Below are 16,380 nucleotides of genomic sequence, written 5' to 3' on the forward strand. Positions count from 1 at the left end.
AGGTAGAAGTTGCACGGGTAGAGATTAGGTGAGAAAGACTGTAACTTGTTGAAGTGTACGGATAGTCTTTGAACTAATTCTATTATAGTGAATTTCCTTCCTGGCTTGGTAGCCCCCAGACGTAGGTGAGTTGCACCGAACTGGGTTAACAATTGCTTGTGTGATTTGCTTTACCATTCTGTTTTTCTTTATCCATTGTTTATAACCAGATATCAGTGTCGTGACATTACCTTCGACATCTTATATCTGATACCAGAATTTCACAAAGAGATGCACATAATCAGGCAAGTGAATTAGAAGACTTGCAAGAAGAAAACAATTCAGATAATTTCTAAACCTCAAACAGGTTAACTGTGTTGAAATAATTTTTCTAGAAAGGGACGACAACAAAAACAAAAAAAGAATTAACGACCGCCAACTCTGCTTCGTAACACACCTATGCTTCTTTCAATTTCAGAATTCACAACAACCAATAACAGGAAGAAGCAGCAACAATCTAATGCTCATGAACTCCCAATAAAAATACAGATGAGAGTATTCGTGCAGCACAATTTAATATAATAAGCATGAAAAGAAACAAGTCTAAAGCATGATTTGGAGATTACCAACGCGTTGTCGTCACAATGTCGTTTCCGAAATGACGATGTCGCGGTTGTATCAAGTCGTCATTTGGTAAACTCCACCTTTAGATCTTCTCAAAGAGCCAATTCTAAATCAAGTTGAAGTTTAGATCTGATTTAGTCGCTTGTGCGTCTGTTTGAAGGCTTGTAGGGCGATGCGGTTTAAATGATGGTTCGACGGCGACAAATATGGAAGAAGCGGTGGTGCTGGTGGATCCGTGGCTTTGTGGAAGAGAGATTGTCCGGTGACGGCGGTGGATACGTCCTGTTGCTTGTTTGGAGATGAACGGCGAAGAGGTTTGGACGGAAGATGGTCGGTTTAACGATGGATGGTGCGATGTTGATGGGAATTTGTCGGCGTGTGGAAGGCGGAATACAGAGGCGTAACGGCTTTAGAGAGTGGAGGGTTTTGTTGATTTGTGAGGAAAGGGTGCGTGATGTTCGCGGTAGAGGGTTTATTGGTGGTTTGGGGGTTTTGATGGTAGTGGAGATGGAAGATCGGAGTCGTGGTGGTTTCGACGGTGGTGAGGTGAAGTGATGGCGATAAAGAACAGCGAGGTTAGGGTTGGAACGGTAGAGGCAGATGAAGGTTTGACGGCCGAGTAGGGTTGTGTTGGGTGATGAAGGTTGAAGGTGAACGGTGTTGGAGTGGTAGCGTGATGAAGGCTTTTTTTAATTTTTCTTTTCTTGTTGGAGAGGTGAGTGAGTGGTGGCAGGCGTGTGAGGAGAGAAGAGGAACAATTTGAGATGGGTTTAGGCGGCGTTGGTTTTTACTGTGTAATGGTCCTCCCTTTATTTCTTGCAACATCCTTTAATATATATACTGTTTTATTAGGGTTACTAAGTTTCAAAAATGCCAATAGTACCCTTAATGTTTATTTTAGAGACAAATTCAATTAAAACTATTTAAAACTAAATAAAATTAAACACTTTAAAATAATTAAAATAAAATAAAAATAAAAAACATAATTCTATTTATTTTTTCTAAATGTTTTGACAAAAACACAAAAATAAAAGAGGTAAAAAATGAATAAAAATCGAGCGTAAAAAATGCTCAAAATAAATAAATTGCATGTACCAAAATGATCAGCGTGAAATAAACTTCTCGGAAACATATAGGTTTTGATCAAATTTTGAAATGGAAAATGCCCGGTTAAAATGCTCAGACAGACCAAAACGTGACCGAAAAATTAGCCGAAAAATAATTCGAGCATACCAGATTAAACTACGCGAAACGTAGATTAATAAAAATGGTGTTTGCAAGCTTGATTTTAAAATTTTTCGTCTACTGATTTGACGCACATCTGGCGATTAACTCAACCGGTTCGCCTGTAATTCCAAAAAATTATTTCGACTGATATTCTAGGCATTATGCGGTATGGAATGCATGTTACGCTATGTAGATATGCAATAGCTATGATGAATGTGTTGAATCGACGATTCAGGGTCAAAATTGGGGTGTGACAGTTGCCCCTATTTAAGTATCTTCAACATGAGAATTTGAAGAAGTACACTCTTCATATGATCATAGTGGGAGATAGTTAAATACTAAGAAGACCCGAATTTTGAATCTGAAATGCAAATGATAGGATATGATATGAGATGAATGCCTGAATGAATGACTCTTTTTATTTGATTTACTAGGGATATGATCAGACATAAGATAAACCCTAGCATGATGCTTTATGATGGATACAGAATGAAACAAAGATCTGCGGGGGATGATGATGGTCCACAGGGAGACAGACAAATGGTAAAAACCAACTCGCTGGGAAAACAATCCTGCTGGAGAATCAGACGCACACTAGAGAGTAATCGAAGTGAAAGTTGATAAACGACACTTAGAATACAAGATATTTCGGTAGTGAGTTCACACATGACTTACTAAACCCAAATAAGAAAAAATTCTACAACAGGTTCATACATGACCTGATAACATTGAAACACTCATAGAGAAAGATTCTTCAAAACAGGTTCATACATGACCTGGTAATACTAGAATGAAAGCTCATAACAGGTTCATACATGACCTGACAATGCTGGGGAATATCAAGAAGTTCTGACAGCAAGTTCAAACATGACCTAACAAACTTAGAAAAAGTTCAAAAAGAGTATATCAACAGTTCATACATGACCTGAGAACACTGAAATAATCATAGAGAAAGATTCTTCAAAGCAGGTTCAGACATGACCTGGTAATACTGGAATAAAGGCTGAACAACAGGTTCATACATGACCTGACAAAACCGGAACATTCAAAGAATTTTCAACAACAGGTTCATACATGACCTGACAAAACTTGACTATTCAAAGAATTTTCAACAGCAGGTTCATACATGACCTGACAACACTTGACTTTTCAAAGAATTTTCAACAACTGGTTCAAACATGACCTAACAACACTTGAATATTCAATGAGTGCTCAATTAACAAGTTCAAACATGACCTGGTAGCATTTCGGAACATACAAGGAAGGTTTGACCAACAGGTCCATACATGACTTAATGACAACTTGAATATCAAGGAGGCTTTATTCAACAGGTTCATACATGACCTAACAACACTGGAAAAAATCAAAGAATCTCATCAATAGGTTCATACATGACCTGACCATTTTGAATATTCAAAGAGTTTCAATAACAGGTTCAAACATGACCTGATAATGCTGGGGGATATCAAAAGGTTCCATCAACAAGTTCAAACATGACATGAGAATACAGGAAAACATACAAGGCAAGTTTTATCAATAGGTCATACATGACCTGACATCGTTGGAATATACAAAACATTTCAACAACAGGTTCAATCATGACCTGACAATGTCAGGGGACATCAAAAGATTTTATCAACAGATTCAAACATGACCTGACAATACTAGAAAATAAACAAACAAAAGTTCCATCAACAGGCTCAAACATGTCCTGACAACATTGGAAAATTCAAAGTGTTTCAACAACAAGTTCAGACATGACCTGACGATTCTGGAGAAAGTCAAAGAATTTATTAACAGGTTCAGACGTGACCTGACAAACTAGAAAACACAAAGGAAACTTCAACCATAGGTTCATACATGACCTGAAAATACTGAAAAACATACATATCAAGTTTCATCAATGGGTTCATACATGACCTGACACTTTAGAATACATCTGACAACTCTGGAGATTTCTCACAAGAAATTCATCCAATCAAAGATTTTGGAGATTCTTAATAGGGAAATTATGCAAAACAAAGATAAGCAGGAGTCTTCTTATAAGTAGATCATCTGTGCAAAAGGCTATGATGATTCTTTACAAAGAAATCAAACAAACCAACATCATTGGAGTTTTCTAACACGAAAAACCTCCAAGCTTCTGGGAATTCCTCAAGATGATAAGTCATATATGACTTTCACGGAACCATCAGGAAAGACAGGGTAATTAAACTCTCTGTGTGTGCCAACAACAATTGGACTTTTAACCGTAAGTAATGGATTACAACCAACTTTTAACGGATTTTGCCAACAACAATTGGACTTTTGACTGTAAGCAATGGATTACAACCAGCTTTTAACAGATTTTGCCAACAACAATTGGACTTTGACCGAAAGCAATGGATTACAACCAGCTTGCCAGCAACAACTTGACTTTGACCGAAAGCAATGGATTACAATCAGCTTGCCAGCAACAACTGGACTTTGATCGAACACAATGGGTTACAACCAGCTTTTAACGGAGCTTGCCAATAACAATTGGACTTTGACTGTAAGCTTTAGTAAATAATTACTAGCTACAACGGAGTTTGCCAGCAACAACTGGACTTTTAAATGATGTTGGCAACAACCAAACTTCAAGTACCAATTACGATTGGATTTTACAAACAGGGTGACAGCGATGCCAATGACAATTGGGTTTAAAATGAATTCTAGTAACAACTGAGCTTGGAATAATGCCTAGTAACAACTGGGTTTTAGGAGACACCAATGAGTCTTGAAATAATTCCAGGGAGTGGCATAGGGGTTCTGGAAGTGCGTCAGAACAAAAATGACATGTCTGAGAATTCATCAGAGAGTAAAAGAAACGAATTCTGGAAATGCATCAGAATTATAAGTGATATTCTGGAAATACAGCAGAATACAGACACATCCGGTAATACATCAAGGAAATTCTGGAAATACATCAGAATTCAAAACAAACATATTCGAGAATACATCGGATAGGTGGGGAAACATCTGGAAACACATCAGACAAGTTATGGAAATACATCAATAAACAAAGGAGTAATCCGGAAATTCATCGGATAGTCCAAAAGGAGTTGAACCTCATGGACAAATTTTAATAGGTGCCAACTGAGTTGGACTTGAAAATGACTACAAAAACCGGATGATGGTTTAAGGGCACCAAAGATAAACTGCAATTAGAGGTCAAAGGATATAGGAACAACAACAAGACCTGGGTAAATGCAAAATGAGCACGAAGTACATTTCGGCTATGCATGATTTGAATTCTTTTATGCATGATATATGAATGATCATGACTATGAGAATGCTGACACTTGAGTGGACTGGGAGTTGTAGAGGCTTTTTATGGAAGCTCATGATTCCTCAACACCGAGAACTTAACCAAATATTTTATGATAGGTGTTATCAAAGGAGAATTCTATCAAGCTTGACAGTCACAACTTAGCCAATGGGATCCTCTTGGAGGATTAATGAATCATGCTATCATAATTTCCGGGCACTCGTCTTAAACTCAATAGTTATTGACGTATGGCAGAATTTGTTTGAGCAGTTTGAAAGCATGGAGAAAGAGGTTTTGCCCCTCTGTGGCTCATCTTGCCCCAGTCTGTTGGGTCTTTGGAAATGTTCACCTTGAAAGTGAGTTTGGAAACAACTTGCCATGAGACTACCTCGAGATGGCTTGCCCCAAGTGTTTGAAACTTGCAATGGTCCGAACTTGACTAACCAAATGTTGGAATGGTAGACTCTTGATTGACTTTCCTTGGACTTACTGAGCTCTGAGGTGGCTTGCCCTGGTCTGAGTCTTGAAACAAATTACTCTTAACCAAATGACCCTTAGGGTGATTGGATCGGGTTGAATGATACTCAAAGTGATTTTTCCATGACTGGACTTCTTTCACTTTATCAAGTTCCTCAACTGTATATTGTTGGAATTTCTTTGATGCTAAGTGTTGACTTGCAAATAAGATTGTTCATTCAAAAATGGTAATTTTAATGCAGTGTTTATGCAAAAATTTGAAATCAAAATTTATTGATATGAACGGGTGAAATACAGTGAACGAGTCATTGAGAAGAACACAATGGTGATCAAGTCATTCACAGTATGCAAGTTGGGCGATCAAATGATTAACAAAGATCGTTTGGAGTCAGGTTAACACAACCTTATTATAGTATGCTTTCAAAATAAACCCTGTCTCAATTAGGTCTTTTAAGGATTGTAACGTGGTCTGGTTCACAGTTTTTTTGAAACAAAAGGATATATGGCTCAAAATTTATTTTTTACCCACCCCTTCTTCTTGATGATCTCCAGTTCCTATGTTCAGTTAATTCAATACACGCATTAGACTTCGAAGGTGCGAAAGTGAAAATGAGGGTTCAAGGTGAGATTTTCTTGAAATGGCAGTCACCTTATTTTGTTTTTGTTGAGGGTTTAATGACCTCTTTTGATTGATTTTCTTTATCCCTAATTTTGCCTGGACCACTTCTTTGAAGCTTTCGGCCCACCGGGATGCCCTAACTTTTGCCTAAGTCATTTTGTGGTATTCGACTTAGCGGACTTTTTCTGTTTTTTTTAAACGTGTTGACTGCCACAATATTGGTGGATGAGGATCAACCAACACTAATTTTAGCTTTTCTCTACCTCTTCGACACTTCAACATGTGCGCGAAGGATAACATGTAGTTGAACCTAATTGGAGGGCGTACATATGGACGAATTTTTTGAAAGATCGAATGCATGGTCAAACTATCTGAACACAACTACCCTGCCCCAGGTTAAAATTAAGGGTTTTAGATCCGAAATAAACACTAACTTCTAGGCTCAAAGTGGTTGACTAGGGATTAACTCCTTATCTCTTCAGTGTTTGGGGATTTGAAACAATGCCTTACATCATCGACAAGGTTTTACTCAAAAGCATACCACAACAATTTCAGGTGTTTCATTTCATCATCCTCCATCCAATCTTTGTTAGCATAACGATTTGATAAACAAAAGTGAATGAGAGGAGTATTTTTGTTTTTAACATGAATGAAAAACGAGTGAATACGAATGGATTAATTCAAAAGATGCATAAACATTTCATTAATATTACCAATTCAAAGAAAATAACAATGCTTAAAAGCAATTAACAATCAACATGCAAGGAAACTACAAAAGAAGTGCTGAAACAACCAAATGATTGCCATCTTCAGGGAATGACTTCTTCAAATTTGATCCATTAACTTCGGGGACACCCCTTGAGATCTTCGCACTTATCCGACCGATGGGTTAACGTTTACTAACAAGCTTCTTTCTTGAAAGACTATGTACCTGTTGTCAATCAACTGTTGTACTTTGGCTTTGAAAGCCTTGCAGACTTCGGTTGAATGCCCTTCTGATCCAGCATGATATCCATATTGCACATTTGGGTCATACCCGGGTGAGTAAGGTTGTGGAACCGGCTTAAGAGACTTGGGAACCACCAATGAGTTCTGAATCAGAGGTTGTAGAAGTTGGCTATATGTCATGAGGATTGGAAATCCAAGGCGATATCTCAATGCTCTTACCAGGAAATGATGATATCTCATTAGCCACATCCTTGACCTCTTCCTTGTGGTACAAAACTTTGAGGGGTTTCAGGAGTCCTTTCCCTTTCACATTACTTGGCCCAGAAATCAAGATATATGTACTTGAGCCTTCCTCCTCCAATGCTTCTTGAATTTTCCTTTGACATGGTTCTTTGTTCTAAACGCGTGTCAGGAATCACTTTGCTCTTCATGGACAAAGGATGGATGAGTTTTTCTTGTATTTTTTGGAAAATGATATGCAATGCATGATAACGAATGCAGATGCAATGGTATATGAATGGATGCAATGTATTTTTTATGTTTTGGTATGCAAATAAAATGCAATCCAAGTAGTTAGGATCTGGGATAATGTGAGTAACTCAGAACATCTTACTAGGTAGGCTCCTTAACAGATAGTTCTAGGATTTCTACCCATAAACCCACTCACGGGACAGTTTCTATATTTTTGATAAGGTTCCCAGAGTCATGGACCATAATCGTATTAACATCATAAAACAGGCTAGCCGCTTTATGACAAGAGTGACGAAAGGTCTCTTCTGAGCGGGATTTTCATGTTGGGTGCAAAAAGGAGAGGCCCTTGAAGTCCATCATTACGCAACCACCAAAGTAATAACTGGTTCTAAGAGGGGGTCCTAGAGTCATGGACCCTTCATGAATCAATGTCATGCAACAGGCTAGCTGTCTTATAATGAGATCTACAAACAGGTCTACTCCAGGGGAGTCTTCATGCTAGACACGCAAGGAGTGGCCCTTGAGGACTAACACTACACAACTTCCAATTCTAAACTTATGTGTTCTCTCTTCTTTTTCCAAAGCTCGGGTGTAGAGCTTTATTCATGATATCAAAGTCCCAACACCCACACATAGATATATATACAGATATAAAAATGCGATAAAACAGAGATAAAGAAAGCGTATAACAAAGGAAGAAAAATAAACAAACAAAGCTAACACACATACAAAAACCTAACTAAATTAGGGTTGACTCACTTAGGGATCAGTTTTCCCCAGCAGAGTCACCATCTGTCGCACCTCGAAAAATGGGGATACGACTTTAAGCGAAGCGCGATCGTACGCTCGCATTGATGGACTAAATAGAGTCGCCACCGAACTTTATTTATTCCTAAAAAGGAAAGGGGAAATATTGATAAAAACCCAAGACAAAACGACAATGATTTTTGGTCGTCGCAACCAAATCAGGGTTCGAGAGTCGGTTACGCAAGGGGAATGTATTATCACCCCTCACGTTCGTTGTATTCAACGGGAACCGTTTAGTTAGTTTCGTTTTGAATGTTAGCTTATGTTAGTCTTCTCAAGTTATAATGAGGGAGAGAAAGAATAGAAGAGAGAAGAAATGTTTTTGGATTTTTGACGAAGGACAAAACCTAAGTTTTTTCTTAGTGGGCCTGACAAGATTTACAAATCCTGCTCCTACGTATCTCAATAGAGAAGTCAAGGCTTACGTAGTTCTGGGTAGAAAATGTTTGTTTGTTGGTCGATTTTAGCGAAAGCTATAATGTATTAATCGACGAAAACATTGTTTTACCCAAAACAGATGAGGAGTGGACGTATACCATACATCGAATGGATTTACAAATTATCATTCGGAAAAACATCACTTATCTCGACTCAACAATCGTGGCCGAAATATTGTTTTGATCACCTTAAGACAATATGTCTTTCATTTATGAAAAAGGTTTTTGATTAGTCGCACGGCGGCGAGAAAAGAGTTTGATTGGTTGGATGTATTTTGAGTGATGGCGAGAACTTGGATGAGTGAGATATCCATCTCGAATCCTAGTCTCAAGAGTGCGTGGTATCCACCACGTTCCATTTCCATCTTACCGGAAAAAGTATTTAATAAAGATTAAGTGTTTTGAATTTGATTGAGAAAGGGTTTGAAGAAACCGCAATGGCAATTTTAGACGATGGCGAGAGCTAAGATAGGTAAGACATCCACCTTGAATCTTAATCTCAGGAGTGCACGGTATACACCATGTTCCATTTCCATTTTTATTGAAAAAGTGTTAAGGTAGGAATCAAGTATTTTTTTTTAGTTTGGAAGACGAATATTTATAAGAATGAGGCATAAACCCTAAGATCAAAAATTCAGGGTTCCACCGGAATGCTAGATTCCAATGGTCATTTTCATTCGAATTATTTAGAAAATTATTTAATGGACAACGAACACTTAATGAGAATCAAATTGTTCAAGGGTTACACTGGAATTCTTGATCCCAACGGTCCTTTTCTTTCGAGTTTATTTAGGAAAAGTTTGGATATTGTATTTGATTTTAAGAAATATCTCTCAATATGTCATCGAGGATGGATTCACATAAATGATTTGAGACAGTTTGACTTGGTTACAAAAATTATTTGAAGTCGAAATTGAAATGGTTTAATGGAAAATGAAAACTTAATAAGAACAAGACATGTGCTTTTGGACTCAATTGTTCAAGGGTTACACTGGAATGCTAGATTCCAACGGTCCTTTTCTTTCGAGTTTGTTTAAGAAAAGATTTTTGTAAGTTATGTTTGATTGGGAAAGTACTTGAATCGCACCGAGAATGATTTAATCGGGTTTGGAAATTATTTAAAATTTATTTTGAAATGGACTTTGAAGTTGTGGAAAGTTGGAATTATTTATTTGAAAAGGATTGAAACTAGTTTAGAAATGATTGTGAAATGATAGTGGAAAAAATCGATCAATGTTTAATTAACAAAATTAATTAATTAAAATTTGGTTAAATCGATTAATTAAATTAATTAAAATTAATTATCAAAATTATTGAATTGAATCAAATAACTAAGTTAATTAAAATTAATTAATCCCAAAATAACTTAACTAGTCAAAAGTTAATTAATTAATTTTAATTACAATCAAAAGATATAAGTGACAATTGTCGATTTATCTAACGGAATCGGTGTGCTCAAAACCGGTTTGTACGAAATGACAACACAACTAATGTCATTCGTAAGATCATAACTCGGTGAAATGTTCGATTAATGTATCGAAAATTCCGCGGCATATCGACATGAAATTGTCGAATCCGTCATTCAAAATCCAATTAATCGCAATAGTCTTTAAACAACAACCCAACATTTATTTACCACACTGTTTAGCATTGTTATATCCACATCTAATCTAAACATCATGAAATTAAATCACAATCCATCTAATTAATCAATTTATGAAACCACAAATAGCAGTAATAAAAGAAATAGGACTATCCCAAGAAAATCCCATTAGAAACACAACACATTCTAAAATTAAAGAAAAACCAAAGAGATGCACATAATCAGGCAAGTGAATTAGAAGACTTGCAAGAAGAAAACAATCCAGATAATTTCTAAACCCCAAACAGGTTAACAGTGTTGAAATAATTTTTCCAGAAAGGGACGACAACAAAAACAAAAAAAGAATTAACGACCGCCAACTCTTCTTCGTAACACACCTATGCTTCGTTCAATTTCAGAATTCACAACAACCAATAACAGGAAGAAGCAGCAACAATCTAATGCTCATGAACTCCCAATAAAAATACAGATAAGAGTATTAGTGCAGCACAATTTAATATAATAAGCATGAAAGGAAACAAGTCTAAAGAATGATTTGGAGATTACCAATGCATTGTCGTCACAATGTCGTTTCCGAAATGACGATGTCGCGGTTGTATCAAGTCGTCATTTGGCAAACTCCACCTTTAGATCTTCTCAATGATCCAATTCCAAATCAAGTTGAAGTTTGGATCTGATTTAGTCGCTTGTGCGTCTGTTTGAAGGCTTGTAGGGTGATGCGGTTTAAATGATGGTTCGACGGCGATAAATATTGAAGAAGCGGTGGTGCTGGTGGATCCACGGCTTTGTGGAAGAGAGATTGTTCGGTGACGGCGGTGGATACGTCCTGTTGCTTGTTTGGAGATGAACGGCAAAGAGGTTTGGACGGAAGACGGTCGGTTTAACGATGGATGGTGCGATGTTGATGGGAATTTGTCGGCGTGTGGAAGGCGGAATACAAAGGCGTAACGGCTTTAGAGAGTGGAGGGTTTTGTTGATTTGTGAGGAAAGGGTGCGTGATGTTCGCGGTAGAGGGTTTATTGGTGGTTTGGGGGTTTTGATGGTAGTGGAGATGGAAGTTCGGAGTCGTGGTGGTTTCGACGGTGGTGAGGTGAAGTGATGGCGATAAAGAACAGCGAGGTTAGGGTTGGAACGGTAGAGGCAGATGAAGGTTTGACGGCCGAGTAGGGTTGTGTTGGGTGATGAAGGTTGAAGGTGAACGGTGTTGGAGTGGTAGCGTGATGAAGGCTTTTTTTAATTTTTCTTTTCTTGTTGGAGAGGTGAGTGAGTGGTGGCAGGCGTGTGAGGAGAGAAGAGGAACGGTTTGAGATGGGTTTAGGCGGCGTTGGTTTTTACTGTGTAATGGTCCTCCCTTTATTTCTTGCAACATCCTTTAATATATATAGTGTTTTATTAGGGTTACTAAGTTTCAAAAATGCCAATAGTACCCTTAATGTTTATTTTAGAGACAAATTCAATTAAAACTATTTAAAACTAAATAAAATTAAACACTTTAAAATAATTAAAATAAAATAAAAATAAAAAACATAATTCTATTTATTTTTTCTAAATGTTTTGACAAAAACACAAAAATAAAAGAGGTAAAAAATGAATAAAAATCGAGCGTAAAAAATGCTCAAAATAAATAAATTGAATGTACCAAAATGATCAGCGTGAAATAAACTTCTCGGAAACATATAGGTTTTGATCAAATTTTGAAATGGAAAATGCCCGGTTAAAATGCTCAGACAGACCAAAACACGACCGAAAAATTAGCCGAAAAATAATTCGAGCATACCAGATTAAACTACGCGAAATGTAGATTAATAAAAATGGTGTTTGCAAGCTTGATTTTAAAATTTTTCGTCTACTGATTTGACGCACATCTGGCGATTAACTCAACCGGTTCGCCTGTAATTCCAAAAAATTATTTCGACTGATATTCTAGGCATTATGCGGTATGGAATGCATGTTACGCTATGTAGATATGCAATAGCTATGATGAATGTGTTGAATCGACGATTCAGGGTCAAAATTGGGGTGTGACAATTGTGATCCATGGACTCAACAACACTGTACCAACCTTTAGTACGGTCAAACACCATGACCACGTGTGTGTTTGCTTTGGCAGCTTCGTGTCTAATGAATTTCATTGAAGCATCATTGAACAACTGCCCAGATTGCAACATTGAACTCCATTTGAAACATCTGGTCTCAAACAGCGCCCCTAGCCTGAAATATGTTGCCTGCACCAAACCGGTCATAGGTAGGTTTCAGATGCCTTTGAAGACAAAGTTCATTGATTCCATAAGATTTGTTGTCATATGGCCCCAACATTGACCGTTATCGTATGCCCTAGTCCACTTCTCCAATGGAATATTATCGATCCACCGTACTGCATCTGTGTTTGACAATCTTATTTCTTTGAGGTAGTGTTTGAAAGAAGGTTCTGGTAATGTGTAACCTGCGTTCACAACCTTCTTCCGCAACGTTTTATCTTTGATCTCCCGCATAAAATTCTGAGTGATATGTCTAATGCAGAAGACATGCGTCGACGGAGGATCCTGCCAACCATTATCAATGTTTTTGTATGCACTGACTATTGAAGGGTGTCGATCAGAGATCAAACATAAGTTAGATTGAGGAGCAAGTGTAATCGTAGATTTCTTAGGAAAAAACTACATCCCTCAGTAGTCTCCCCTTCAACAAGGGCAAAGGCGATTAGAAAAATGTTGTTGTTGCCATCTTGTGCCACTGCCATCAGTAACGTTCCTTTATATTTCCCGTACAACCATGTACCATCAATTTGTATAATAGGTTTAAATAAAGCAAAAATTTTGATGCATGGTTGATACGCCTAGAAGAGACGATGGAGCATTCCATTTCCAATAGCACAAGTCCGATCTGGTGTATACGCCGACAATGTTTCCAACTTGACAATAGTCCCTGGAGCATACTATTTAAGAGCCAATAAGTATTTTGGAAGTTGTTTGCAAGACTCCTCCCAATTGCCATACACTTTTTCAACCTCCTTTGTCCTAGTTATCCAAGCTTCCCTATATGATGGAGTATGATTGTGTTGTGCTACAATATGCGAGATTATTGTACTCACATTTAACGAAGGATTATCGCTAATGACAGACAAAATTTCATCGCATATTAACTGTGAGCTATGTTTCCAATGGTCTTGCATTGGGTTCGTGAGCATGCATGTGTGACTGGACTCATGGATCCAATCTCCCAAGAATCACTCCTCTTCCGGTACGAAGATGACAACCTGAAAAGGCAGTGCTCGTTTCGATAATAAATTATGTACCTCATTGCATTAGTTCTATCAACTATGTAATCAGCTGATAGTTCCATGTGAAACTTTTTAATAGCTTTTACACAATCTTCTTTTGTGCAAAATGCGTCTCCTTCTTTCAAAGATCCTTGAATTTGCACATAAGGATTGTAAAATATATCTGATGAAGGTTCATCGACATCCAAATTCAAGCTTGTCATGTGTTGAGGTGGACAATATACATGAATAGTTGGTAATGGCTCCTCTTCTTCATCATCGTTCACCATTGAATCAACCAAAAATTCGGCTTCTTCTTCTTTCTCATCTACAACATTGACCTCAACTTGTTCGTCGTCATCAGTTTCACAAAACACTTGTGACTGATCAATGAACTGAGACATTTATTGTTGTTGTAGTAATATATACAACTCTACATCGTTGTACCCAAATTGTCCGTGACTGACAAACATATGATGAACATCGTCATCATCTCGAATCTTCTTCCGATAAAACTTTACCTGGTTGTCTGCAAACAACACCGAATTTTTATAGATGATTTGGCCCACAGGACTGCACTGCAATTTCTTTTCTATTCTTTGTTTCAGATGTGAAAAATTTGATCATCGATTTATTGTAATCAGAGTTACTTCTGTGTTACGAAAACAAAAACCGAATAATTGATGCTCAAATATTTCACCTTCGGTATGGGCATTGATCATGTAATGTGGTGAGGAAGACATTTTTTTAAATTTAACTTTAGTGTTTCTACTGATGGTGAATGCATTGATATGTTATTCGCATGCGACTAAATAGGGTAAATGGTGTATGCACTGATCACGCGATTCATCTGCAAAGACAAGACAATGCAATGCAAATAATCCATGCAGAGACAAGATAATACAATGCATGCGCCTGGAAGGAATATCTGCACATAAAGAATCTATGCCTAACACTAAAAGCATGCGCCTGCACACAAGGAATCTCTGCCCTAATAATCCAAGGCAGGCGTCCATTCCAATGGCGCATAAAGCAAGGTATGCGCCCTAGACTTAGGCGCCTCTTCCTTGCATGCATAAAAAGACATGCATGCACCACTAGCCTTGCCGCATTTGACCATGCGTGCCATAAACTCACAACACTCAAATCACAACACTCAACATTTGCAACACTAACAATCAACCTCTACAACACTCAATCTTTACCATACTCAACCTCTACAACACTCAACCTCTGCAGCATTATGTCTCTATTGATTATGGGTGATGAACATCGAGGAATAATCGACAATATCTCGACATTTGTATGTTATTATTTCTTCTTACTTATTTCGTATTTATTTCGTATATATTTCTTATATATGTTTTTATTATATATTACTTCTTCTTATTTTATTTCTTACTTATGTTTTATTAGGACCCAAAACGATTTCGATGTCGTGTACATGAATATGTACCCCACGATCCTTTAATAGAACCATATATTCGAGGATGCGGTTTTGAAATCTCCTCAACATAGTCTCGTACTTGGTTGACTACAAATTAATCTTGCTTTGTTGGAGAGATTGACACCCGAGACCCATATATTTCACCTTCCTTTCGGTGAGTGTACCGTCACACTTGAGGATGTCTACATGTTATTGGATCTATGTATCGATGGTAAGGCCATGAATGGTAGAGTTAACCAGGATAACTCTATTTGCAATGAATTATTGGGCGCCCCTTTGTGTGACGACCAAGCTGCGGGAGAGACATCCGTTCAAGTTAGGGGGCAGGGTATTAATTTAAGATATCTCAAATAATATTATATGAGTATAACATTGACAGAAGAATCTATCGAGTACGAAAAAATAATTAAAGCTCGATGTTATATTATGATTTTATTTGGTAATTTTTTATTTCCCAAAAGTATTGGTAATACGGTAAATATTATGGATGTACCGTTGTTACGAAACATAAATAAGGTATGTATATATAGTTGGGATTCAGTTGTTTTGACCCATCTATATAGTGTGATGTGTAAAAATGCCAAAAAAATACTTGTACTTTTTATTTATGCGCATATTTGCTACAAGCATGGGGTTGGTCAAGAATGTAATCACTCGCCCCGGTAAACGAGAAGTCATTCATATTCCCGTTTGCAACAAAGTAAGTTTAAAAATTTACCATGTAATTAATTAGACTTTATATTATAATTAACTGTAAATAATATTTTTCAATTGTTTTTTATGGGTCTTGATCATCAGGTTAACCATGATGATGCTGTAGTTTGGACAACAAAAACAACAATTATCCGGTTCACAACTGTGGAGATGCACTAGAGTGATCGGGTAAAACTGTAGTTCAGCATGCAACAACAAATTCCAGAGCCTCCGACGTGTTTTGGAGATTGACATCAAAAAAGAGTCGATGTCCAATGGGATTATTCCGACTGGAGAGATTTTGCAAAAGAGAAGTGTCGTCATTGGAGGAATCGACGACAACACATCTTAAACAAACCAATCATACAGGGTGCTAGACCAACTCAACAATATATGGCATGGTTTAGGTCGGTTACGACGCAACAATTTGTGTCTGAATCAAATTATTTTATTGATCCATGCCAACTAGCTTCATCATCATACGCGCAACAACAAGTCCT

This window comes from Lathyrus oleraceus, chromosome 1 (assembly GCF_024323335.1).
Source record: "Lathyrus oleraceus cultivar Zhongwan6 chromosome 1, CAAS_Psat_ZW6_1.0, whole genome shotgun sequence".
NCBI lineage: Eukaryota > Viridiplantae > Streptophyta > Magnoliopsida > Fabales > Fabaceae > Lathyrus > Lathyrus oleraceus.